Source organism: Aristolochia californica, unplaced genomic scaffold (assembly GCF_029961685.1).
Source record: "Aristolochia californica isolate CCGP_79_NKW_82.1479 unplaced genomic scaffold, dmAriCali1.0.hap1 SCAF_2, whole genome shotgun sequence".
Taxonomy (NCBI): Eukaryota; Viridiplantae; Streptophyta; class Magnoliopsida; order Piperales; family Aristolochiaceae; genus Aristolochia; species Aristolochia californica.
In genome coordinates, this window is record NW_027181881.1 from 22,703,497 (window position 1) to 22,730,003 (window position 26,507).

The following is a 26,507-nucleotide window of genomic DNA, read 5'->3' on the forward strand; positions in this document are numbered from 1 at the left end:
TCTCTTTCTTATAAAAATCCGCCAAGCTATTTGGGGTTGTATTAGTGGAATTTCCCCAACATGGATAACAAAACTTTGGAGTTCATTTTTAGTGCATGAAATAATTTTCTTCACTTACATTTAGTATAGTTTTCAAAAAAAAATTCTTTCATTAACTCTAAAATTTTTATTTTATTTACAAGAAAAGTATGGATTTGAAAAAAAAATTGAACATCCAAAAATTAAATGCACAAATGCTGAGAGAGATAATTAGAAAAAGTATCTCTAATTTTGAAGGATAGGCAAAAACGTGGGTTGTTTGGCTCTGGTAAATATCCAACCACATGTTAACTTGAGAATTTAAGTTTTTCTACTCCTTGAAATTTTTGGATCATTAGGTCATTTTCACCTTCAACTAGTTTCTGGCATACATACCCACCACATTTAAAACATGTTATGATCAATTAGAATTCTCCTTTTTATAAAATTCCACCAAGCTATTAGGGGTTGTACTAATGGAATTTCCCAACCATGGATAACAAAACTTGGAGTTCATTTTTAGTGTGTGAAATAATTTTCTTCACTTACATTTATTATTGTTTTTAAATTTTTTTGCATACATGATCTCTAAAATTTTTGTTTTGTTTACGAGAAAAGTTTGGATTTGAAAAAAATTGAACATCCAAAATGGAAATGCACTAATGCTGAGAGAGATAATTCCATAAAGTATCTCTGAATTTGAAGGATAGGCAAAAAGTGGGTTGTTTGGCTCAGGTAAATATCCAACCACACGTTAGCTTGGGAATTTAATTTTTTCTTCTCCTTTAAATTTTTGGATCATTAGGTCATTTTCACCTTCAACATGTTTCAAGTATGCATACCCATCACATTTAAAACATGTTAGGATCAATTAGAAATCTCTTTCTTATAAAATTCCACCAAGCTATTAGGGGCTATACTAGTGGAATTTCCCAAAAATGGATAACAAAACATTGGAAATCATTTTTAGTGCGTGAAATAATTTTCTTCACTTACATTTATTATAGTTTTCAATTTTTTTTGCATACTTAAACTCTTAAATTTTCATTTTGTTTACGAGAAAAGTTTGGATTTCAAAAAATTTAATATCCAAAATGAAAATGCACAAATGCTGAGAGAGATAATTCTAAAAAGTATCTCTAATTTTAAGGATAGCCAAAAAGTGGGTTTTTTGGCTCTGGTAAATACCCAACCACAAGTTTACTTGAGAATTTAATTCTTTCTACTCCTTGAAACTTTGGATCATTAGGTGATTTGCATCTTTAACATGTTTCTGGCATGCACACCCACCACATTTAAAACAAGTTAGGATGAATTAGAATTATCTTTCATATAAAATTCCACCAAGCTATTAGGGGTTGTATTCGTGGAATTTCTCAATAATGGATAACAAAACTTTGGAGTTCATTTTTATTGAGTGAAATAATTTTCTTTTACATTTCTTATATTTTTCAATTTTTTTTGCATTCAAGAACTCTTAAATTTTCATTTTGTTTAAGATAAAAGTTTGGATTTGAAAAAAAATTGAACATCCAAAATGGAATGCACAAATATTGAGAGAGATAATTCCAAAAAGTATCTCTGATTTTGAAGGATATTCAAAAAGTGGGTTGTTTGTCTCTGGTAAATATCAAACCACACGTTAACTTGAGAATTTAATTTTTTCTACTCCTTGAAATGTTTGGACCATTAGGTCTTTTGCATCTTCAACATGTTTCTGGCATGCATCCCCATGACATTTAAAACATATTCGTATCAATTAGAAATCTCTTTCTTATAAATTTTCACCAAACTATTAGGGGTTATACTAGTGGAATTTTCCAAACATGGATAGCAAAACTTTGGAGTTCATTTTTAGTGTGTGAAATAATTTTCTTCACTTACATTTATTATAGATTTCAAATTTTTTTGCATACATGAACTCTAAAATTTTCATTTTGTTTACAAGAAAAGTTTGGATTTGAAAAAAAATTGAACAACCAAAATTGAAATGCACAAATGCAGAGAGAGATAATTCCAAAAAGTATCTCTGATATTTAAGGATAGGCAAAAAGTGGCTTGTTTGGCTCTGGTAAATATCCAACCACACGTTTACTTGAGAATTTAATTTGTTCTACTCCTTGAAATTTTTGGATCATTAGGTGATTTGCATCTTCAATATGTTTCTCACATGCATACCCACCACATTTAAAACATGTTAGGATCAATTAGAAATCTCTTTCTTATAAAATTCCACCAAACTATTAGGGGTTGTACTTGTGTAATTTCCCAAACATTAACAAAGAAACATTGGAGTTTATTTTTAGTGTTTGATATAGTTTTCTTCACTTACATTTTTTATAGTTTTCAATTTTTTTTTGCATACATGAACTCTTAAATTTTCATTTTGTTTACGAGAAAAGTTAGGATTTGAAAAAAAATTGAACATCATAAATGAAAATGCACAAATGAAGAGAGAGATAATTCACTAAAGTATCTCTGAATTTGAAGGGTAGGCAAAAAGTGGGTTGTTTTTCTCATCTAAATATCCAACCACATGTTAACTTGAGAATTTAATTTTTTCTACTCCTTTGAAATTTTTGGATCATTAGGTCATTTGCCACTTCAACATGTTTCTGGCATGCATACCCACCACATTTAAAACATGTCAGGATCAAATAGAAAACACTTTCTTATGAAATTCCACCATGCTATTAGGGGTTGTACTAGTGGAACTTCCCAAACATGGATAACAAAACTTTGGAAATCATTTTTAGTGCGTGAAATAATTTTCTTCAATTACATTTATTAATGTTTTCAAATTTTTTTGCATACATGAACTCTAAAATTTTAATTTTGTTTAAGGGAAAAGTTTTGATTTGAAAAAAAATTGAACAACCAGAATGGAAATGCACAAATGCTGAGAGAGATAATTCCAAAAAGTATCTTAGATTTTGAAGGATAGGCAAAAAGTGGGTTGTATGGCTCTGGTAAATATCCAACCACACGTTAACTTGACAATTTAATTTTTTCTACTCCTTGAAATTTTTGGGTCATTAGGTCATTTGCTTCTTGAGTATGTTTCTGGCATGCATACCCACCTTATCTAAAACATGTTAGGATAAATTAGATATCTCTTTCTTATAAAATTCCACCTAGCTATAAGGGGTTGCACTAGTGGAATTTCCCAAACATGGATAACAAAACTTTGGACTTCATTTTTAATGCGTGAAATAATTTTCTTCATTTACATTTATTACAATTTTCAATTTTTTTTTCATACATGAACTCTAAAATTTTCATTTTGTTCACGAGAAAAGTTTGGATTTGAAAAAAAATTGAACATCCAAAATGGAAATGCACAAATGCAGAGAGAGATAATTCCAAAAAGTATCTCTGATTTTGAAGGATGGGCAAAAAGTGGGTTGTTTGGCACTGGTAAACATCCAATCACACGTTAACTTGAGAATTTAATTTTTTCTACTATTTGAAAGTTTTTTGATCATTAGGTCATTTGTATCCTCAACTTGTTTCTGGCATGCATACCCACCACATTTGAAACATGTTAGAATCAATTAAAAATTTCTTTCTTATAAAATTCTACGAAGCTATTAGTGTTTGTACTAGTGGAATTTCCAAAATATGGATAACGAAACTTTGGAGTTCATTTTTTGTGCGTGAAATAATTTTCTTCACTTACATTTATTATAGTTTTTAAATTTTTTTGCATACTTCAACTCTAAAATTTTCATTTTGTTTACGAGAAAAGTTTGGATTTGAAAAATATTGAACATCCAAAATGGAAATGCACAAATACTGAGAGAGATAATTCCAAAAAGTATCTCTGACTTTGAAGGATAGCCAAAAAGTGTGTTGTTTGGCTCTGGTAAATATCCAATCACACATTAATTTGAGAATTTAATTTTTTCTACTCATTGAAATTTTTTTGGATAATTCTGTCATTTGCATCTTCAACATGTTTCTAGCATGCATACCCACCACATTTAAAACTTGTTATGATATATTAGAAATCTCTTTCTTATAAAATTCCACTAAGGTATTAGGGGTTGTACTAGTGGACTTTCCCCAATATGGATAACAAATCTTCGGAGTTCATTTTTAGTGTGTGAAATAATTTTCTTCACTTACATTTATTATTGTTTTCAAATTGTTTTGCATACTTGAACTCTAAAATTTTCATTTTGTCTACGAAAAAAGTTTGGGTTTGAAAAAAAATTGAACATCCAAAATAGAAATGCACAAATTCTGAGAGAGATAATTCCAAAAAGTATCTCTGATTTTGAAGGATAGGCAAAAAGTGGGTTGTTTGGCTCCAGTAAATATCCAACCACACGTTAACTTGAGAATTAAAATTTTTCTACTCGAAATTTTTGGATCATTATGTGATTTGCATCTTCAACATGTTTCTGGCATGCATACCCACCACATTTAAAACATGTTAGGATCAATTAGAAATCTCTTTCTTATCAAATTCCACCAAGCAATTAGGGGTTGTACGAGTGGAATTTTCCAAACATGGATAACAAAACTTTGGAGTTCGTTTTTAGTCCGTGAAATAGTTTTCTTCACTTACATTTATTATAGTTTTCAATTTTTTTTGCATACATGAACTCTAAAATTTTCATTTTGTTTACGAGAAAAGTTTGGATTTGAAGAAAAATTGAACATCCAAAATGGAAATGCACAAATGCAGAGAGAGATAATTCCAAAAAAAATCTCTGATTTTGAAAGATAGGCAAAAAGTGGGGTTTTTGGCTCTGGTAAATATCCAACCACACGTTAACTTGAGAATTTAATTTTTTCTACTCGAAATTTTTGGATCATTAAGTCAATTGCATCTTCAACATGTTTCTGGCATGCATACCGACCACATTTAAAACTTGTTAGGATCAATTAGAAATCTCTTTCTTATAAAACTCCACCAAGCTATTAGGGGTTGTACTAGTGGACTTTCCCTTACTTGGATAACAAATCTTTGGAATTCATTTTTAGAGCGTGAAATATATTTCTTCACTTACATTTATTATTGTTTTCAAATTTTTTTGCATTCATGAACTCTAAAATTTTCATTTTGTTTACGAGAAAAGTTTGGATATGAAAAAAATTTGAGCATCCAAAATGGAAATGCACAAATGCTGAGAGAGATAATTCCAAAAAGTATCTCTAATTTTGAAGGATAGGCAAAAAGTACGTTGTTTGGCTCTGGGAAATATCCAACCACACGTTAACTTGAGAATTTAATTTTTTCTAGTCCTTGAAATTTTTGGATCATTAGGACATTTGCATCTTCCACATGTTTCTCGCATCCATACCCACCACTTCTAAAACATGTTAGGATCAATTTGAAATCTCTTTCTTATAAAATTCCACCAAGCTATTCGGGGTTGTACTAGTCGACTTTCCCAAACATGGATAACAAAACTTTGGAGTTCATTTTTAGTGCGTGAAATAATTTTCTTCACTTACATTTATTATTAATTTCAAATTTTTTTTCATACATGAACTCTAAAATTTTCATTTTGTTTACGAAAAAAGAATGGATTTGAAAAAAAATTGAACATCCAAAATGGAAATGCACAAATGCTGAGAGAGATAATTCTAGAAAGTATCTCTTATTTTGAAGGATAGGCAAAAAGTGGGTTGTTTGGCTCTAGTAAATATCCAACCACACGTTAACTTGAGAATTTAAATTTTCTACTCCTTGAAATTTTTGGATCATTAGGTGATTTGCATCTTCAACATGTTTCTAGCATGCATACCCACTACATTTAAAACATGTTAGGATCAATTAGAAATCTCTTTCTTATAAAACTCCACCAAGCTATTAGGGGTTGTACTAGTGGAATTTCCCAAACAAGTATAACTAAACTTTGGAGTTCATTTTTAGTGCGTGAAATAATTTTCTTCACTTACATTTATTATAGCTTTCAATTTTTTTGGCATAAATCAACTCTAAAATTTTCATTTTGTTTACGAGAAAAGTTAGGATTTGAAAAAAAATTGAACATCCAAAATGGAAATTCCCAAATGCGGAGAGATAATTCCAAAAAATATCTCTGATATTGAAGGATAGGATAAAAGTGGGGTTTTTGGCTCTGGTAAATATCCAACTACACGTTAACTTGAGAATTTAAATTTTTCTACTCCTTGAAATTTTTGGATCATTAGGTCATTTGCATCTTCAACATGTTTCTGGCATGCATTCCCACCACATTTAAAACATGTTAGGACCAATTAGAAATCTCTTTCTTATAAAATTCCACCAAGCTATTAGGGGTTGCAGTAGTGGAATTTTCCAAACATGGATAACAAAACATTGGAGTTCATTTTGAGAGCGTGAAATAATTTTCATCACTTACATTTATTATAGTTTTCAATTTTTTTAGCCAACATGAACTCTAAAATTTTAATTTTGTATACGAGAAAAGTTTGGATTTGAAAAAGAATTGAATATTCAAAATGGAAATGCACAAATGCTGAGAGAGGCAATTCCAAGAAGTATCTCTGATTTTGAAGGATAGGCAAAAAGTGGGTTGTTTGGCTCTAGTAAATAGCCAACCACACATTAACTTGAGAATTTAATTTTTTCTACTCCTCGAAATTTTTGGATCATTAGGTCATTTGTTTCGTCAAGGTCTTTTTGGCACGCATAACCACCACATTTAAAACATGTTAGAAATCTCTTTCTTATAGAATTCCACCTAGCTATTAGAGGTTGTGTTGGAGGAATTTCCCAAACAAGGGTAACAAAACTTTGGAGTTCATTTTTACTGTGTGAAATAATTTTCTTCACTGACGTTTATTATAGTTTTCAAATTTTTTTGCATACATGAACTCTAAAAATTTAATTTTGTTTAGGAGAAAAGTTTGGATTAGAAAAACAATTGAACATCCAGAATGAAAATTCACAAATGCTGAGAGAGATAATTCCAAAAAGTATCTCTGATTTTGATGGATAGGCAAAAGTCGGTTGTTTGGCTCTGTTAAATATCCAATCACACATTAACCTGAGAATTTAATTTTTTCTACTCTTTGAAATATTTTTTTATCATGAGGTCATTTGAATCTTCAACATGTTTCTGGCATGCATACCCACCACATTTAAAACATGTTATGATAAATTAGAAATTTCTTTCTTATAAAATTCCACCATGCCATTAGGGTTTGTACTAGTGGAATTTCCCAAACATGGATAACAAAACTTTGGAGTTCATTTTTAGTGCGTGAAATAACTTTCTTAACTTACATTTATTATAGATTTCAAAAACATTTCCATACATGGAGTCTAAATATTTTATTTTTTTTCGAGAAAAGTTTGGATTTGAAAAAAAATTGAATATCCAAAATGGAAATGCACAAATGCTGAGAGAGATAATTCCAAAAAGTATCTCTGATTTTTAAGGATAGGCAAAAAGTGGGTTGTTTGGCTCTGGTAAATATCTAACCACACGTTAACATGAGAATTTAATTTTTTCTACTCATTAAAATTTTTGAACCATTAGGTCATTTGCATCTTCAACATGTTTCAGGCATGCATACCCATGACATTTAAAACATGTTAGGATCAATTGGAAATCTCTTTCTTATAAAATTCCACCAAGCTACAAGGGGTTGTACAGTACAACTTCCCGAACTTGGATAACAAAACTTTGGAGTTCATTTTAAGTGCGTGAAATAATTTTCTTCAATCACATTTATTATAGTTTTCAAATTTTTTTGCATACCTGAACTCTAAAATTTTCATTTTGTTTAAGAGAAAAGTTTGGAATTAAAAAAAAATTGAACATCTAAAATGGAAATGCACAAATGCAGAGAGAGATAATTCCAAAAAGTATCTTTGAATTTGAAGGATAGGCAAAAAGTTGGGATTTTGGCTCTAGTAAATATCCAACCACATGTTAACTTGAGAATTTAATTTTTTCTACTCCTTGAAATTTTTGGATCATAAGGTGATTTGCATCTTCAACATGTTTCTGGCATGCATACCCACCACATTTAAAACAAGTTAGGATCAATTAGAAATCTCTTTCTTATAAAATTCCACCAAGCTACTAGGGGTTGTACTAGTGGAATTTCCCAAACATGGATAACAAAACTTTGGAGTTCATTTTTAGTGCGTGAAATAATTTTCTTCACTTACATTTATTATTGCTTTCAAATTTTTTTGCATTCATGAACTCCAAAATTTTTATTTTGTTTACGAGAAAAGATTGGATTTGAAAAAAAATTGAACATCCAAAATCGAAATTCACAAAAGCTGAGAGAGGTAATTCCAAGAAGTATCTCTGATTTTGAAGGATAGGAAAAAAGTGGGTTGTTTGGCTCTGGTAAATATCTAACTGCACGATAACTTGAGAATTTAATTTTTTCTACTACTTGAAATTTTTGGATCATTAGGTGATTTTCAACTTCAACCTTTTTCTGGCATGCATACCCACCACATTTAAAAAATATTGGGATCAATTAGAATTCTCTTTCTTATAAAATTCCACCAAGCTCTTAGGGGTTGTACTAGTGGAATTTCGTAAACATTGACAACAAAACTTTGGAGTTCATTTTTAGTGCGTGAAATAATTTTCTTCACTTACATTTATTATAGTTTTCAAATTTTTTTGCATACATGAACTCAAGAATTTTCATTTTGTTTACAAGAAAAGTTTGGATTTGAAAAAAAATTCAACATCCAAAATGGAAATGCACAAATGCTGAGAGAGATAATTCCAGAAAGTATCTCTGATTTTGAAGGATAGCCAAAAAGTGGGTTGTTTGGCTCTGGTAAATACCCAACCACTAGTTTACTTGAGAATTTAATTTTTTCTACTCCTTGAAATTTTTGGATCATTAGGTGATTTGCATCTTCAACATGTTTCTGGCATGCATACCCACCACATTTAAAACATGTTATGATATGTAATTGCTTTCAAATTTTTTTGCATACATGAACTCCAAAATTTTTATTTTGTTTACGAGAAAAGTTTGGATTTGAAAAAAAATTGAACATCCAAAATGGAAATTCACAAAAGCTGAGAAAGATAATACCAAAAAGTATCTCTGATTTTGAAGGATAGGCAAAAAGTGGGTTGTTTGGCTCCAGTAAATATCCAACCACACGTTAACTTGAGAATTTAAATTTTTCTACTCGAAATTTTTGGATCATTATGTGATTTGCATCTTCAACATGTTTCTGGCATGCATACCCACCACATTTAAAACATGTTAGGATCAATTAGAAATCTCTTTCTTATCAAATTCCACCAAGCTATTAGGGGTTGTACGAGTGGAATTTCCCAAACATGGATAACAAAACTTTGGTGTTCGTTTTTAGTCCGTGAAATAGTTTTCTTCACTTACATTTATTATAGTTTTCAAATTTTTTTGCATACATGAACTCTAAAATTTTCATTTTGTTTACAAGAAAAGTTTGGATTTGAAAAAAAATTGAATATCCAAAATGGAAATGCACATATGCTGAAAGAGATAATTCCAAAAAGTATCTCTGATTTTGAAGGATAGGCAAAAAGTGGGTTGTTGGCCTCTGGTAAATATCCAACCACACGTTAACTTGAGAATTTAATTTTTTCTACTTCTTGAAATTTTTGAATCATTATGTCATTTCCATCTTCAACATGTTTTTGGCATGGTTACCCACCACATTTAAAATATGTTAGGATCAATTAGAAATCTCTTTCTTATAAAATTTCACCAAGCTATTAGGGGTTGTACTAGTGGAATTTCCCAAACATGGATAACAAAACTTTAGAGTTCATTTTTAGTGTGTCAAATAATTTTCTTCACTTACATTTATTATAGTTTTCAATTTTTTTCTGCATACATGAACTCTAAAATTTTCATTTTTTTTTTACAAAAAATTTGGATTTGAAAAAAAAACTGAACATCCAAAATGGAAATGCACAAATGCTGAGAGAGATAATTCCAAAATGTATCTCTGATTTTGAACGATAGGCAAAAAGTGGGTTGTTTGGCTCTAATAAATATCCAACCACACGTTAACTTGAGAATTAAATTTTTCTACTCCTTGAAATTTTTGGATCAATAGGTGATTTGCATCTTTAACATGTTTCTAGCATGCATACCCACCACATTTAAAACATGTTAGGATCAATTAGGAATCTCTTTCTTATGAAATTCCTCCAAGCTATTAGGTGTTGTACTAGTGGAATTTCCCGAACAAGTATAACAAAACTTTGGAGTTCATTTTTAGTGCGTGAAATAATTTTCTTCAATTACATTTATTATAGTTTTCAAAATTTTTTGCATTCATCAACTCTAAAATTTTCATTTTGTTTACGAGAAAAGTTTGGATTTGAAAAAAATTTAAACATCCAAAATGGAAATGCCCAAATGCAGAGAGAGATAATTCCAAAAAGAATCTTTGATTTTTAAGGATAGGCAAAAACTGGGGTTTTTAGCTCTGGTAAATATCCAACCACACAAAAACTTGAGAATTTAATTTTTTCTATGCCATGAAATTTTTGGATCATTTGGTCATTTGCATCTTCAACATGTTTCTGGTATTCATACCTACCACATTTTAAACTTGTTAGGATCAATTAGAAATCTCTTTCGTCTAAAATTCCACCAAGCTAAGGGTTGCACTAGTGGACTTTCCCAACCATTGATAACAAATCTTTGCAATTCATTTTTAGTGCGTGAAATAATTTTCTTCACTTACATTTATTAGTCTTTTCAAATTTTTTTGCAGACATGAACTCTAAAATTTTCATTTTTGGTACGAGAAAAGTTTGGCTTTGAAAAAAAAATTAACATTTAAAATGGAAATGCACAAATACTGAGAAAGATACTTCCAAAAAGGATCTCTAATTTTGAAGGATGGGAAAAAAGTGGGTTGTTTGGCTCTGGTAAATATCCAACCACACGTCAACTTGAGAATTTAATTTTTTCTACTCCTTGAAATTTTTGGATCATTAGGTGATTTGCATCTTCAACATGTTTCTGGCATGCATTCCCACCACATTTAAAACATGTTAGGACCAATTAGAAATCTCTTTCTTATAAAAATCCACCAAGCTATTAGGGGTTGTAGTAGTGGAATTTTCGAAACATGGATAACAAAACATTGGAGTTCATTTTTAAAGTGTGAAATAATTTTCATTACATACATTTATTATAGTTTTCAATTTTTTTTTACAGACATGAACTCAAAAATTTTCATTTTGTTTACGAGAAAAGTTTGGATTTGAAAAAAAATTGAATATTCAAAATGGAAATGCACAAATGCTGAGAAAGGTAATTCCTAGAAGTATCTCTGATTTTGAAGGATAGGCAAAAAGTGGGTTGTTTGGCTCTAGTAAATATCCAACCACACGTTTACTTGAGAATTTAATTTTTTCTACTACTCGAAATTTTTTGATCATTAGGTCATTTGTATCTTCAAGGTGTTTCTGGCATGCATACCCACCACATTTAAAACATGTTACGATCCATTAGAAATCTCTTTCATATAAAAGTCCACCTCTCTATTAGGGGTGTAATGGAGGAATTTCCCAAACTTGGATAACAAAACTTTGGAGTTCATTTTTAGTGCGTGAAATAATTTTCTTCACTTACGTTTATTATAGTTTTCAATTTTTTTTTCATTTATGAACTCTTAAATTTTAATTTTGTTTATGAGAATAGTTTGGATTAGAGAAACAATTGAACATCCAGAATGGAAATGCACAAATGCTGAGAGAGATAATTCCAAAAAGTATCTCTGATTTTGATGGATAGACAAAAAGTCGGTTGATTGGCTCAGTTAAATATCCAATCACACGTTAACCAGAGAATTTTATTTTTTCAACTCTTTGAAATTTTTTTGATCATGAGGTCATTTGAATCTTCAACATGTTTCTGGAATGCGTACCCACCACATTTAAAACATGTTAGGACCAATTAGAAATCTCTTTCTTATAAAATTCCACCAAGCTATTAGGGGTTGTACTAGTGAACTTTCCCAAACATCGATAACAAAACTTGGAGTTCTTTTTTTGTGCGTGAAATAATTTTCTTCACTTACATTTATAATAGTTTTTAAATGTTTTTTCATACTTTAACTCAAAAATTTTTATTTTGCTTACGAGAAAAGTTTGGATTAGAAAAACAATTGAACATCTAGAATGGAAATGCACAAATGCTGAGAGAGATAATTCCAAAAAATATCTCTGATTTTTATGGATAGGAAAAAAGTCGGTTGTTTGGCTCTGTTAAATATCCAATCACACGTTAACCTGAGAATTTAATTTTTTCTACTCTTTGAAATTTTTGATCATTAGGTCATTTGAATCTTCAACATGCATAGCCACCACATTTAAAACATGTTAGGATCAATTACAAATCTCTTTCTTATAAAATTCCACCAAGCTATAAGATGTTGCACTTGTGGAATTTTCCAAACATGGATAACAAAACATTGGAGTTCCTTTTTAGTGCGTGAAATAATTTTCTTCACTTACATTTATAACAATTTTCAAATTTTTTTTATCAATGAACTCTTAAATTTTCATTTTGTTCACGAGATAAGTTTTGATTTGAAAAAAATATAACATCCAAAATGGAAATGCACAAATGCAAAGAGAGATAATTCAAAAAAGTATCTCTAATTTTGAAGGATAGGCGAAAAGTGGGTTGTTTGGCTCAGGTAAACATCCAATCACACGTTAACTTGAGAATTTAATTTTTTATACTATTTGAAATTTTTTTGATCATTAGGTCATTTGCATCTTCAAGATGTTTCTGGCATGCATACCCACCACATTTAAAACATGATAGAATCAATTAGAAATTTCTTTCTTATAAAATTCCACCAAGCTATTAGGGGTTGTATTTGTAGCATTTCTCAAACTTGGATAACAAAACAATGGCACTCATTTTTAGCGAGTGAAATAATTTTCTTCACTTACATTCATTATAGTTTACAAATTCTTTTGCATACATGAACTCTAAAATTTTCCTTTTGTTAACGAGAAAAGTATGGATTCAAAAAAAATTGAATATCCAAAATGGAAAAGCACAAATGTTGAGAGATAAAATTCCAAAAAGTATCTCTGATTTTGAAGGATAGGAAAAAGTAGGTTTTTTAGCTCTGGTAAATATCCAATCACACGTTAACTTGAGAATTTAATTTTTTCTACTCTTCGAAATTTTTTTGATTATTAGGTCTTTTGAATCTTCAACATGTTTCGGGCATGCATACCCACAACATTTAAAACATGTTAGGACCAATTAGAAATCTTTTTCATATAAAATTCCACCAAGCTATTAGGGGTAGTACTCGTGGAATTTTCCAAACATAGATAACCAAACATTGGAGCTAGTTTTTAGTGCGTCAAACAATTTTATTCACTTACATTTATTATAGTTTTCAATTTTTTTTGCATACATGAACTGTAAAACTTTCAATTTGTTTACGTGAAAAATTTGGAATATAAAAAAAAATTGAAAATCCAAAATGGAAATGCACAAATGCTGAGAGAGATAATTCCAAAAAGTATCTCTGATTTTGAAGGATGGGCAAAAAGTGGGTTGTTTGGCTCAGGTAAATATCCAACCACACGTCAATTTGAGAATTTAATTTTTTCTACTCATTGAAATTTTTGGATCATTAGGTCATTTGCATCTTCAACATCTTTCTGGCATGCATACCCACCACTTTTAAAACATTTTACGATCAATTAGAAATCTCTTTCTTATAAAATTCCACCAAGCTATTAGGGGTTGTACTAGTGGAATTTTCCAAACATGGATAACAAAACATTCGAGTACATTTTTAGTGCGTGAAATAATTTTCTTCACTTACATTTATTATATTTTTCAATTTTTTTTGCATTCATGAACTCTAAAATTTTCATTTTGTTTACGAGAAAAGTTTGAATATGAAAAAAATAGAATATTCAAAATTGAAATGTACAAATGCTGAGAGAGAGAATTCCAAAATGTATTTCTGATTTTGAAGGATAGGCAAAAAGTTGGTTGTTTGGCTCTGGTAAATATCCAACCACACGTTTACTTGAGAATTTAATTTTTTCTACTCCTTAAAATTTTTGGATCATTAGGTGATTTGCATGTTCAACATGTTTTTGGCATGCATACCCACCACATTTAAAACATGTTAGGATCAATTAGAAATCTCTTTCTTATAAAATTCCACCAAGCTATGTGGAATTTCCCAAACATGGATAACAAAACTTTGGAGTTCATTTTTAGTGCGTGAAATAATTTTCTCCACTTACATTTATTATTGTTTTCAAATTTTTTAGCATACATGAACTCTAAAATTTTCATTTTGTTTACGAGAAAAGTTTGGATTTGAAAAAAAATTGAACATCCAAAATGGAAATGCACAAATGTGGAGAGAGATAATTCCAAAAAGTATCTCTGGCTTTGAAGGATAGGCAACAAGTAGGTTGTTTGGTCCTGGTGAATATCCAACCACACGTTAACTTGAGAATTTAATTTTTTCTACTCCTTGAAAATTTTGGATCATTAGGTCATTTGCATCTTCAACATGTTTCTGGCATGCGTACCCACCACATTTAAAACATGTTAGGATCAATTAGAAATTTCTTTCTTATAAAATTCCACCAAGCTCTTAGGGGTTGTACTAGTGGAATTTCCCAAACATGGATAACAAAACTTTGGAGTAAATTTTTTGTGCGTGAAATAATTTTCTTCACTTACATTTGTTAAAGTTTTCAAATTTTTTTACATACATGACGTTTAAAATTTTCATTTCGTTTACGAGAAAAGTTTGCATTTGGAAAAAATTGAATATCCAAAATGGAAATGTACAAATGCTGAGAGAATTAATTCCATAAAGTATCTTTGATTTTGATAGATAGGCTAAAAATGGGTTGTTTGGCTCTGGTAAATATCCAACCACACGTTAACTTGAGAATTTAATTTTTTCTACTCCTTGAAATTTTTGGATCATTAGGTCATTTGCATCATCAACATGTTTCTGGCAGTTATACCCACCACATTTAAAACATGTTAGGATCAATTAGAAATCTCTTTCTTATAAAATTCCATCAAGCTATTAGGTTTTGTACTAGTGGAATTTCCTAAACTTGGATAACAAAACTTTGGAGTTCATTTTTAGTGCGTGAAATAATTTTCTTCACTTACATTTATTATAGTTTTTTAATTTTTTTGCGTCCATGAACTCTAAAATTTTCATTTTTTTTATGAGAAAAGTTTGGATTTGAAAAAAAATTGAACATCCAAAATGGAAATGCACAAAAACTGAGAGAGATAATTCAAAAAAGTATATCTGATTTTGAAGAATAGCCAAAAAGTTGGTTGTTTGGCTCCGGTAAATATACAATCACACGTTTACTTGAGAATTTAGATTTTTCTACTCTTTGAAATTTTTTTGATCATTAGGTCATTTGCATCTTCAACATGTTTCTGGCATGCATACCCACCACATTTAAAACCTGTTAGGATCAATTAGATATCTCTTTCTTATAAAATTCCACCATGCTATTAGGGGTTGTACTCGTGGAATTTCCCAAACATGGATAACAAATCTTTGGAGTTCATTTTTAGTGCTTGAAATAATTTTCTTCACTTACATTTATTATAGTTTTTAATTTTTTTTGCATACATGAACTCCAAAATTTTCATTTTGTTTACGAGAAAAGTTTGGATTAGAAAAAAAATTGAACATCCAAAATGGTAATGCACAAATGTTGAGAGAGATAATTAAAAAAAGTATCTCTGATTTTGAAGGATAGGCTCTGGTAAATATCCAACCACACGTTTACTTGAGAATTTAATTTTTTTCTACTCCATGAAATTTTTGGATCATTTGGTGATTTGCATCTTCAACATGTTTCTGGCATGCATACCCACCACATTTAATACTTGTTAGGATCAATTAGAAATCTCTTTCTTATAAAATTCCACCAAGCTACTAGGGGTTGTACTAGTGGAATTTCCCAAACATGGATAAAAAAACTTTGGAGTTCATTTTTAGTACGTGAAATAATTTTTTTCACTTATATTTATCTTAGTTTTCATATTTTTTTGCATACATGTACACTAAAATTTTCATTTTGTTTACCTGAAAAGTTTGGATTTGAAAAAAAATTGAGCATCCTAAATGGAAATGCACAAATGCTGAGAGAGATAATACCAAAAAAGTATCTCTGATTTTGAAGGATAGGTAAAAAGTGGGTTGTTTGGCTCTGGTAAATATCCAATCACACGTTAACTTGAGAATTTAATTTTTTCTACTCTTTGAAACTTTTTTGATCATTAGATCATTTGAATCTTCAACATGTTTCGGGCAAGCATACCCACCACATTTAAAACATGTTAGGACCAATTAGAAATCTCTTTCTAATGAAATTCCAGCAAGCTCTTAGGGGTTGTAGTCGTAGAATTTCACAAACACGGATAACGAAACTTCGGAGTTCATTTTTAGTGCGTCAAATAATATTCTTCACTTACATTTATTATAGTTTTCAATTTTTTTGCATTTAAGAACTCTTAAATTTTCATTTTGTTTACGAGAAAAGTTTCGATTGGAAAAAAAATTGAATAAATGCACTATTGCTGAGAGAGATAATTCCAAGAAGTATCTCTGATTTTGAAGGATAGGCAAAAAGTGGGTTGTTTAGCTCTAGTAAATATCCAACCACACGTTTACTTGAGAATTTAATTTTTTCTACTCCTTGAAATCTTTGGATCACTAGGTGATTTGCATCTTCAACATGTTTCTCCCATGCATACCCACCATATTTCAAACATGTTAGGATCAATTAGAAATCGATTTCTTATAAAATTCCACCAAGCCATTAGGGATTGTACTAGTGGACTTTCCAAATATGGATAGCAAAACTTAGGAGTTCATTTTTAGTGCGTGAAATAATTTTTTCCACTTACATTTATTATGGTTTTCAATTTTTTTTGCATACATGAACTCTAAAATTTTCATTTTTCTTACGAAAAAAGTTTGGATTTGAAAAAAAATTGAACATCCAAAATGAAATGCACAAATGCTGAGAGACATAATTCCAAAAAGTATCAATGATTTTGAAGGATAGGCAAAAAGTGGGTTGTTTGGCTCCGATAAATATCCAACCACACGTTAACTTGAGAATTTAAATTTTTCTACTCCTTGAAATTTTTGGATCATAAGGTGATTTGCATCTTCAACATGTTTCTGGCATGCATACCCACCACATTTAAATCATGTTAGGATCAATTAGAAATCTCTTTCTTATAAAATTCCACCAAGCTATTAGGTGTTGTACTAGTGGAATTTCCAAAACATGGATAAGAAAACTTTGGAGTTCATTTTTAGTGTGTGAAATAATTTTCTTCACTTACATTTATTATTGTTTTCAAATGTTTTTGCATACATGAACTCCAAAAATTTTATTTTGTTTACGTGAAAATTTTGGAATATAAAAAAAAATTGAACATCCAAAATGGAAATGCACAAATGCTGAGAGAGATAATTCCAAAAAGTATCTCTGATTTTGAAGGATGGGCAAAAAGTGGGTTGTTTGGCTCTGGTAAATATCCAACCACATGTCAATTTGAGAATTTAATTTTTTCTACTCATTGAAATTTTTGGATCATTAGGTCATTTGCATCTTCAACATGTTTCTGGCATGCATACCCACCACATTTAAAACATTTTACGATCAATTAGAAATCTCTTTCTTATAAAATTCCACCAAGCTATTAGGGGTTGTACTAGTGGAATTTTCCAAACATGGATAACAAAACATTGGAGTACATTTTTAGTGCGTGAAATAATTTTCTTCACTTACATTTATTATAGTTTTCAATTTTTTTTGCATATATGAACTCTAAAATTTTCATTTTGTTGACGAGAAAAGTTTGGATATGAAAAAAAATAGAATATTCAAAATTGAAATGCACAAATGCTGAGAGAGAGAATTCCAAAATGTATTTCTGATTTTGAAGGATAGGCAAAAAGTTGGTTGTTTGGCTCTGCTAAATATCCAACCACACGTTTACTTGAGAATTTAATTTTTTCTACTCCTGAAAATTTTTGGATCATTAGGTGATTTGCATCTTCAACATGTTTCTGGCATGCATACCCACCAATTTAAAACATGTTAGAATCAATTAGAAATCTCTTTCTTAAAAAATTGAACCAAGCTATTAGGGGTTGTACTAGTGGAATTTCCCAAACATGGATAACAAAACTTTAGAGTTCATTTTTAGTGCGTGAAATAATTTTCTCCACTTCCATTTATTATTGTTTTCAAATTTTTTAGCATACATGAAATCTAAAATTTTCATTTTGTTTACGAGAAAAGTTTGGATTTGAAAAAAAATTGAACATCCAAAATGGAAATGCACAAATGTGGATAGAGATAATTCCAAAAAGTATCTCTGATTTTGAAGGATAGGCAACAAGTAGGTTGTTTGGTCCTGGTGAATATCCAACCACACGTTAACTTGAGAATTTAATTTTTTCTACTCCTTGAAAATTTTGGATCATTAGGGCATTTGCATCTTCAACATGTTTCTGGCATGCGTACCCACCACATTTAAAACATGTTAAGATCAATTAGAAATTTCTTTCTTATAAAATTCCACCAAGCTCTTAGGGGTTGTAATAGTGGACTTTCCCAAACATGGATAACAAAACTTTGGAGTAAATTTTTAGTGCGTGAAATAATTTTCTTCACTTAGATTTGTTATAGTTTTCAAATTTTTTTATAGACATGAACTCTAAAATTTTCATTTCGTTTACGAGAAAAGTTTGCATTTGGAAAAAAATTGAACATCCAAAATGGAAATGTACGAATGCTGAGAGAAATAATTCCAAAAAGTATCTTTGATTTTGATGGATAGGCTAAAAGTGGGTGGTTTGGCTCTGGTAAATATCCAACCACACGTTAACTTGAGAATTTAATTTTTTCTACTCCTTGAAATTTTTGGATCATTAGGTCATTTACATCATCAACATGATTCTGGCAGTTATACCCACCACATTTAAAACATGTTAGGATCAATTAGAAATCTCTTTCTTATAAAATTCCATCAAGATATTAGGTTTTGTACTACTGGAATTTCCCAAACTTGGATAACAAAACTTTGGAGTTCATTTTTAGTGCGTGGAATAATTTTCTTCACTTACATTTATTATAGTTTTCTAATTTTTTTGTGTGGATGAACTCTAAAATTTTCATTGTTTTTTATGAGAAAAGTTTGGATTTGAAAAAAAATTGAACATCCAAAATGGAAATGCACAAATGCCGAGAGAGATAATTCCAAAAAGTATCTCTGATTTTGAAGATTAGCCAAAAATTTGGTTTTTTGGCTCTGGTAAATATACAATCACACGTTTACTTGAGAATTTAGTTTTTTCTACTCTTTGAAACTTTTTTGATCACTAGGTCATTTGCATCTTCAACATGTTTGTGGCATGCACACCCACCACATTTAAAACCTGTTAGGATCAATTAAAAATCTCTTTCTTATAAAATTCCACCATGCTTTTAAGGGTTGTACTCGTAGAATTTCCCAAACATGGATAACAAATCTTTGGAGTTCATTTTTGGTGGGTGAAATAATTTTCTTCACTTACATTTATTATAGTTTTTAATTTTTTTTGCATACATGAACACTAAAATTTTCTTTTTGTTTACGAGAAAATTTTCGATTTGAAAAAAAATTGAACATCCAAAATGGTAATGCACAAATGTTGAGAGAGATAATTAAAAAAAGTATCTCTGATTTTGAAGGATAGCTCTGGTAAATATCCAACCACACGTTTACTTGAGAATTTAATTTTTTCTACCCCTTGAAATTTTTGGATCATTTGGTGATTTGCATCTTCAACATGTTTCTGGCATGCATACCCACCACATTTAATATTTGTTAGGATCAATTAGAAATCTCTTTTTTATAAAATTCCACCAAGCTACTAGGGGTTGTTCTAGTGGAATTTCCAAAACATGGATAACAAAACTTTGGAGTTTATTTTTAGTGCGTGAAATAATTTTTTTCACTTACATTTATTTTAGTTTTCATATTTTTTTGCATACATGAATACTAAAATTTTCATTTTGTTTACCTGAAAAGTTTGGATTTGAAAAAAAATTGAACATCCAAAATGGAAATGCACAAATGCTGAGAGAGATAATACCAAAAAGTATCTCTAAATTTGAAGGATAGGTAAAAAGTGGGTTGTCTGGCTCTGGTAAATATCCAATCACACATTAACTTGAGAATTTAATTTTTTCTACTCTTTAAAATTTTTTTGATCATTAGGTCTTTTGAATCGTCAACATGTTTTGGGCATGCATACCCACCACATTTAAAACATGTTAGGACCAATTAGAAATCTCTTTCTAATAAAATTCCACCAAGCTCTTAGGGGTTGTACTCGTGGAATTTCCCAAACACGGATAACAAAACTTTGGAGTTCATTTTTAGTGCGTCAAATAATTTTCTTCACTTACATTTATTAGAGTTTTCAATTTTTTTTGCATTCAAGAACTCTTAAATTTTCAATTTGTTTACAAGAAAAGTTTGGATTGGAAAAAAAATTGAATATTCAAAATGGAAATGCACTATTGCTGAGAGAGATAATTCCAAGAAGTATCTCTGATTTTGAAGGATAGGCAAAAAGTGGGTTGTTTGGCTCTAGTAAATATCCAACCACACGTTTACTTGAGAATTTAATTTTTTCTACTCGAAATCTTTGGATCACTAGGTGATTTGCATCTTCAACATGTTTCTCGCATGCATACCCACCACTTTTCAAACATGTCAGGATCAATTAGAAATCGCTTTCTTATAAAATTCCACCAAGCCATTAGGGGTTGTACTAGTGGACTTTCCAAATATGGATAGCAAAACTTAGGAGTTCATTTTTAGTGCGTGAAATAATTTTTTCCACTTACATTTATTATAGTTTTCAATTTTTTTTTTCAAACATGAACTCTAAAATTTTCATTTTTCTTACGAAAAAAGTTTGGATTCGAAAAAATATTGAATATCCTAAATGGAAATGCACATATGCTGAGAGAGATAATTCCAAGAAGTATCTCTGCTTTTGAAGGATAGGAAAAAAGTGCTTTGTTTGGTTCTAGTAAATATCCAACCACACGTTAACTTGAGAATTTAATTTTTTCTACTTCTTGAAATTTTTGGATCATTAGGTCATTTGCATCTTCAACATGTTTCTGGCATACATACCCACAACATTTAAAACATCTTAGGATCAAATAGAAATCTCTTTCTTATAAAATTCCAAAAAGCTATTAAGGGTTGTACTAGTGGAATTTTCCAAACATGGATAACAAAACATTGGAGTTCATTTTTAATGCGTGAAATAATTTTCTTCACTTAAATTTATTATAGTTTTCAATTTTTTTTGCATACTTGAACTCTTAAATTGTCATTTTGTTTACGAGAAAAGTTTGGATTTGAAAAAAAATTGAATATTCAAAATGGTAATGCACAAATACTGAGAGAGATAATTCCAAGAAGTATCTCCGATTTTGAAGGATAGACAAAAAGTGGGTTGTTTGGCTCTAGTAAATATCCAACCACACGTTTACTTGAGAATTTAATTTTTTCTACTCCTTCAAATTTTTGGATCATTAGGCGATTTGCATCTTCAACATGTTTCTGGCATACATACCCACCACATTTAAAACATGTTAGGATAAATTTGGAATTTCTTTCTTATAAAATTCCACCAAGCTATTAGGGTTTGTACTAGTGGAATTTCCCAGACATGGATAACAAAACTTTGGAGTTCATTTTTAGTGCGTGAAATAATTTTCTTCACTTACATTTATTGTAGTTTTCAAATTTTTTTGGATACATGAACTCTAAAATTTTCATTTTGTCTAAGAGAAAAGTTTGGATGTATAAAAAATTGAACATCCAAAATGGAAATGCACAAATGCTGAGAGAGATAATTCCAAAAAGTATATCTGATTTTGAAGGATAGCCAAAAAGTGGGTTGTTTGGCTCTGGTGAATATCCAATCACACGTTAACTTGAGAATTAATTTATTCTTCTCTTCGAAATTTTTTTGATCATTAGGTCATTTGCATCTTCAACATGTTTCTGGCATGCATACCCACCACATTTAAAACCTGTTAGGATCAATTAGAAATCTCTTTCTTATAAAATTCCACCATTCTATTAGGGGGCGTACCCGTGGAATTTCCCAAACATGGATAAAAAAACTTTGGAGTTCATTTTTAGTGCGTGAAATAATTTTCTTCACTTACATTTATTATAGTTTTCAAATTTTTTTGCGTACATGAACTCGAAAATTTTCATTTTGTTTACACGAAAAGTGTGGATTTGAAAAAAAATTGAATATCCAAAATGGAAAAGCACAAATGCTGAGATATATAATTCCAAAAAGTATCTCTGATTTTGTAGGATAGGCAAAAAGTTGGTTGTTTGGCTCCTGTAATATCCAACCACACGTTAACTTGAGAATTTAATTTTTTCTACTCCTTGAAATTTTTGGATCATTAGGTCATTTGCATCTTCAACATGTTTCTGGCATGCCTACCCACCACATTTAAAACATGTTAGGATCAATTAGAAATCTATTTCTTAGAAAATTCCACCAAGCTCTTAGAGGTTGTACTAGTGGAATTTTCCAAACATGGATAACAAAACTTTGGAGATCATTTTTAGTGTGTGAAATAATTTTCTTCACTTACATTTATTATAGTTTTCAAATTTTTTTGCATACATGAACTTTAAAATTTCCATTTTGTTTTCGAGAAAAGTTTGGATATGAAAAATAATTGAACATCCAAAATGGAAATGTGCAAATTATGAAAGAGATAATTCCAAAAAGTATCTCTGATTTTGAAGGACAGGCAAAGAGTGGGTTGTTTGGCTTTGGTAAATATCAGACCCGACGTTAACTTGAGAATTTAATTTTTTCACCTCCTTGAAATTTTTGGATCATTAGGTCATTTGCATGTTCAACATGTTTCTGGCATACATACCCACCACATTTAAAACATGTTAGGATCAATTAGAAATCTCTTTCTTTAATATTCCACCAAACTATTAGGTATTGTATTGGTGGAATTTCCCAAACATGGATAAAAAGTTTGGAGTTCATTTTTAGTTTGTGAAATAATTTTCTTCACTTACATTTATTATTGTTTTCAAATTGTTTTGCATACATGAACTCTACAATTTTCATTTTGTTTACGAGAAAATTTTGAATTTGAAAAAAAAATTGAACATCCAAAATGGAAATGCACAAATGCCGAGAGAGATAATTCCAAAAAGTATCCATGATTTTGAAGGATAGGCAAAAAGTAGGTTGTTTGGCGATGGTAACTATCCAACCACACGTTAACTAGAGAATTTAATTTTTGCTACTCCTTGAAATTTTTAGATCATTAGGTCATTTGCTTCTTCAACATGTTTCTGGCATACATACCAACCACATTTAAACCATGTTAGGATCAATTAGAAATCTCTTTCTTATAAAATTCCACCAAGCTATTAGGGGTTGTACTATTGGAATTTCCCAAACATGGATAACAAAACTTTGGAGTTCATTTTTATTGCGTGAAATAATTTTCCTCACTTACATTTATTACAGTTTTCAAATTTTTTTGCATACATGAACTCTAAAATTTTCATTTTGTATACGAGAAAAGTTTGGATTTGAAAAAAAAATTGAACATCTAAAAATACAGAGCGAGATAATTCCAAAAAGTATCTCTGATTTTGAAAGTTAGGCAAAAAGTGGGTTGTTCGGCTCTGGTAAATATCCAACCACATGCTAACTTGAGAATTTAATTTTTTCTACTCCTTGAAATATTTGGATCATTAGGTTATTTGCATCTTCAACATGTTTTTTGCATGCACACGCACCACACTTAAAATATGTTTGGATCAATTAGAAATCTCTTTCTTATAAAATTCCACCGAGCTATTAGGGGTTATACTAGTGGACTTTCCCAAACATGGATAACATAACTTTGGAGATCATTTTTAGTGGGTGAAATAATTTTCTTCATTTACATTTATTATTGTTTTCAAATTTTTTTCATACATGAACTCAATATTTTCATTTTGTTTACGAGAAAATTTTGGATTTGAAAAAAAATTGTACATCCAAAATGGAAATGCACAAATGATGAGAGAGATAATTCCAAAAAGTATCTCTGATTTTGAAGGATAGGCAAAAGTGGGTTGTTTGGCTCTGGTAAATATCCAACCACACGTTAACTTGAGAATTTAATTTTTTCTACTCCTAGAAAATTTTGGACCATTAGGTCATATTCATATTAAACATGTTTCTGGCATGCATACCCACCACATTTAAAACATGTTAGGATCAATTAGAAATCTCTTTCTTATAAAATTCCACCCTGCTATTAGGGATTGTACTAGTGGAATTTCGCAAACATGGATAACAAAACTTTGGAGTACAGTTTTAGTGGGTGAAATAATTTTCTTCACTTACATTTATTATAGTTTTCAAATTTTTTTGAGACATGAACTCTAAAATTTTCATTTTGTTTACAACAAAACTTTGGATTTGAAAAAAAATTGATCCAAAATGGAAATGCACAAATGCTTAGAGAGATAATTCGAAAAGTATCTCTTATTTGGAAGGATAGGGAAAAAGTAGGTTGTTTAGCTCTGGTAAATATCCAACCACACGTTAACTTGAGAATTTAATTTTTTTCACTCCTTGAAATTTTTTGAACATTAGGTGATTTGCATCTTCAACATGTTTCTGGCATGCATACCCACCACATTTCAAACATGTTACGATCAATTAGAAATCTCTTTCTTATAAAATTCCACCAAGCTATTAGGGGTTGTACTAGTGGAATTTCCCAAACATGGATAACAAAACTTTGGAGTTCATTTTTATAGCGTGAAATAATTTTCTTCTCATGCATTTGTTATAGTTTTCAATTTTTTATGCATACTTGAACTCTAAAATTTTCATTTTGTTCACGAGAAAAGTTTGGATTTGAAAAAAATAGAATATCCAAAATGGAAATGGAAAATTGCTGAGAGAGATAGTTCCAAAAAAGTATCTCTGATTTTTGAAGGATAGGCAAAAAGTGGGTTGTTTGGCTCTAGTAAATATCCAACCAGATGCTAACTTGAGAATTTAATTTTTTCTACTCCTTGAAATTTTTGGATCATTAGGTCATTTGTATCTTCAACATTTTTCTGGCATGTATACCCACCACATTTAAAACATGTTAGGATCAATTAGAAATCTCATTCGTATAAAATTCGACCAAGCTATTAGGGGCTGTACTAGTGGAATTTCATAAACATGGATAAAACAACTTTCAAGTTCATTTTTAGTGCGTGGAATAATTTTCTTCACTTACATTTATTATAGTTTTCAAATTTTTTTGCATACATGAACTCTAAAATTTTCATTTTGTTTAGTAGAAAAGTTCGGATTTGAAAAAAAATTGAACATCCAAATTGCAAATGCAGAAATGCTGAGAGAGATAATTCCAATAAGTATCTTTGATTTTGAAGGATAGGCAAAAAGTGGGTTGTTTGGCTCTAGTTAATATCCAATCACACGTCAACTTGAGAATTTATTTTTTTCTAATCTTTGAAATGTTTTTTATCATTGGGTCCTTTGCATCTTCAACTTATTTCTAGCTTGCATAACCACCACATTTAAAACAAGTTAGGATCAATTAGAAATCTCTTTCTAATAAAAATTCACCAAGCAATTAGCCGTTGTACTAGTGAAATTTCCCAAACATGGATAAAAAAATTTTGGAGTTTATTTTTAGAGCAATAAATTATTTTCTTTACTTACATTTATTATAGTTTTCAATTTTTTTTGCATACATGAACTCTAAATTTTTTATTTTTTTTACTAGAAAAGTTTGGATTTGAAAAAAATTGAACATCCAAAATGGAAATGAACAAATGCTGAGAGAGATAATTCCAAAAACTATCTCTGATTTTGAAAGATAGGCAAAAAAATGGGTTGTTTGTCTCTGGTAAATATCCAACCACACGTTAACTTGAGAATTTAATTTTTTCTACTCCTTTAAATTTTTTGATCATTAGGTCATTTGCATCCTCAACATGTTTCTGGCATGCATACCCACCATATTTAAAACATGTGAGTATCAATTAGAAATCTCTTTCTTATAAAATTCCGCACAGCTATTAGGGGTTGTACTAGTGGACTTTCCCAAACATGGATAACATAACTTTGGAGTTCATTTTTAGTGCGTTAAATAATTTTCTTCACTTACATTTATTATTTTTTTCAAAAAAATTTTCATACATGAAGTCTAAAATTTTCATTTGATTTACGAGAAAATTTTTGATTTGAAAAAAAAATGTACATCCAAAATGGAAATGCACAAATGCGGAGAGAGATAATTCCAAAAAGTATCTCGGATTTTGAAGGATAGGCAAAAAGTAGGTTGTTTGGCTCTGGTAATTATCCAACCACAAGTTAACTTGAG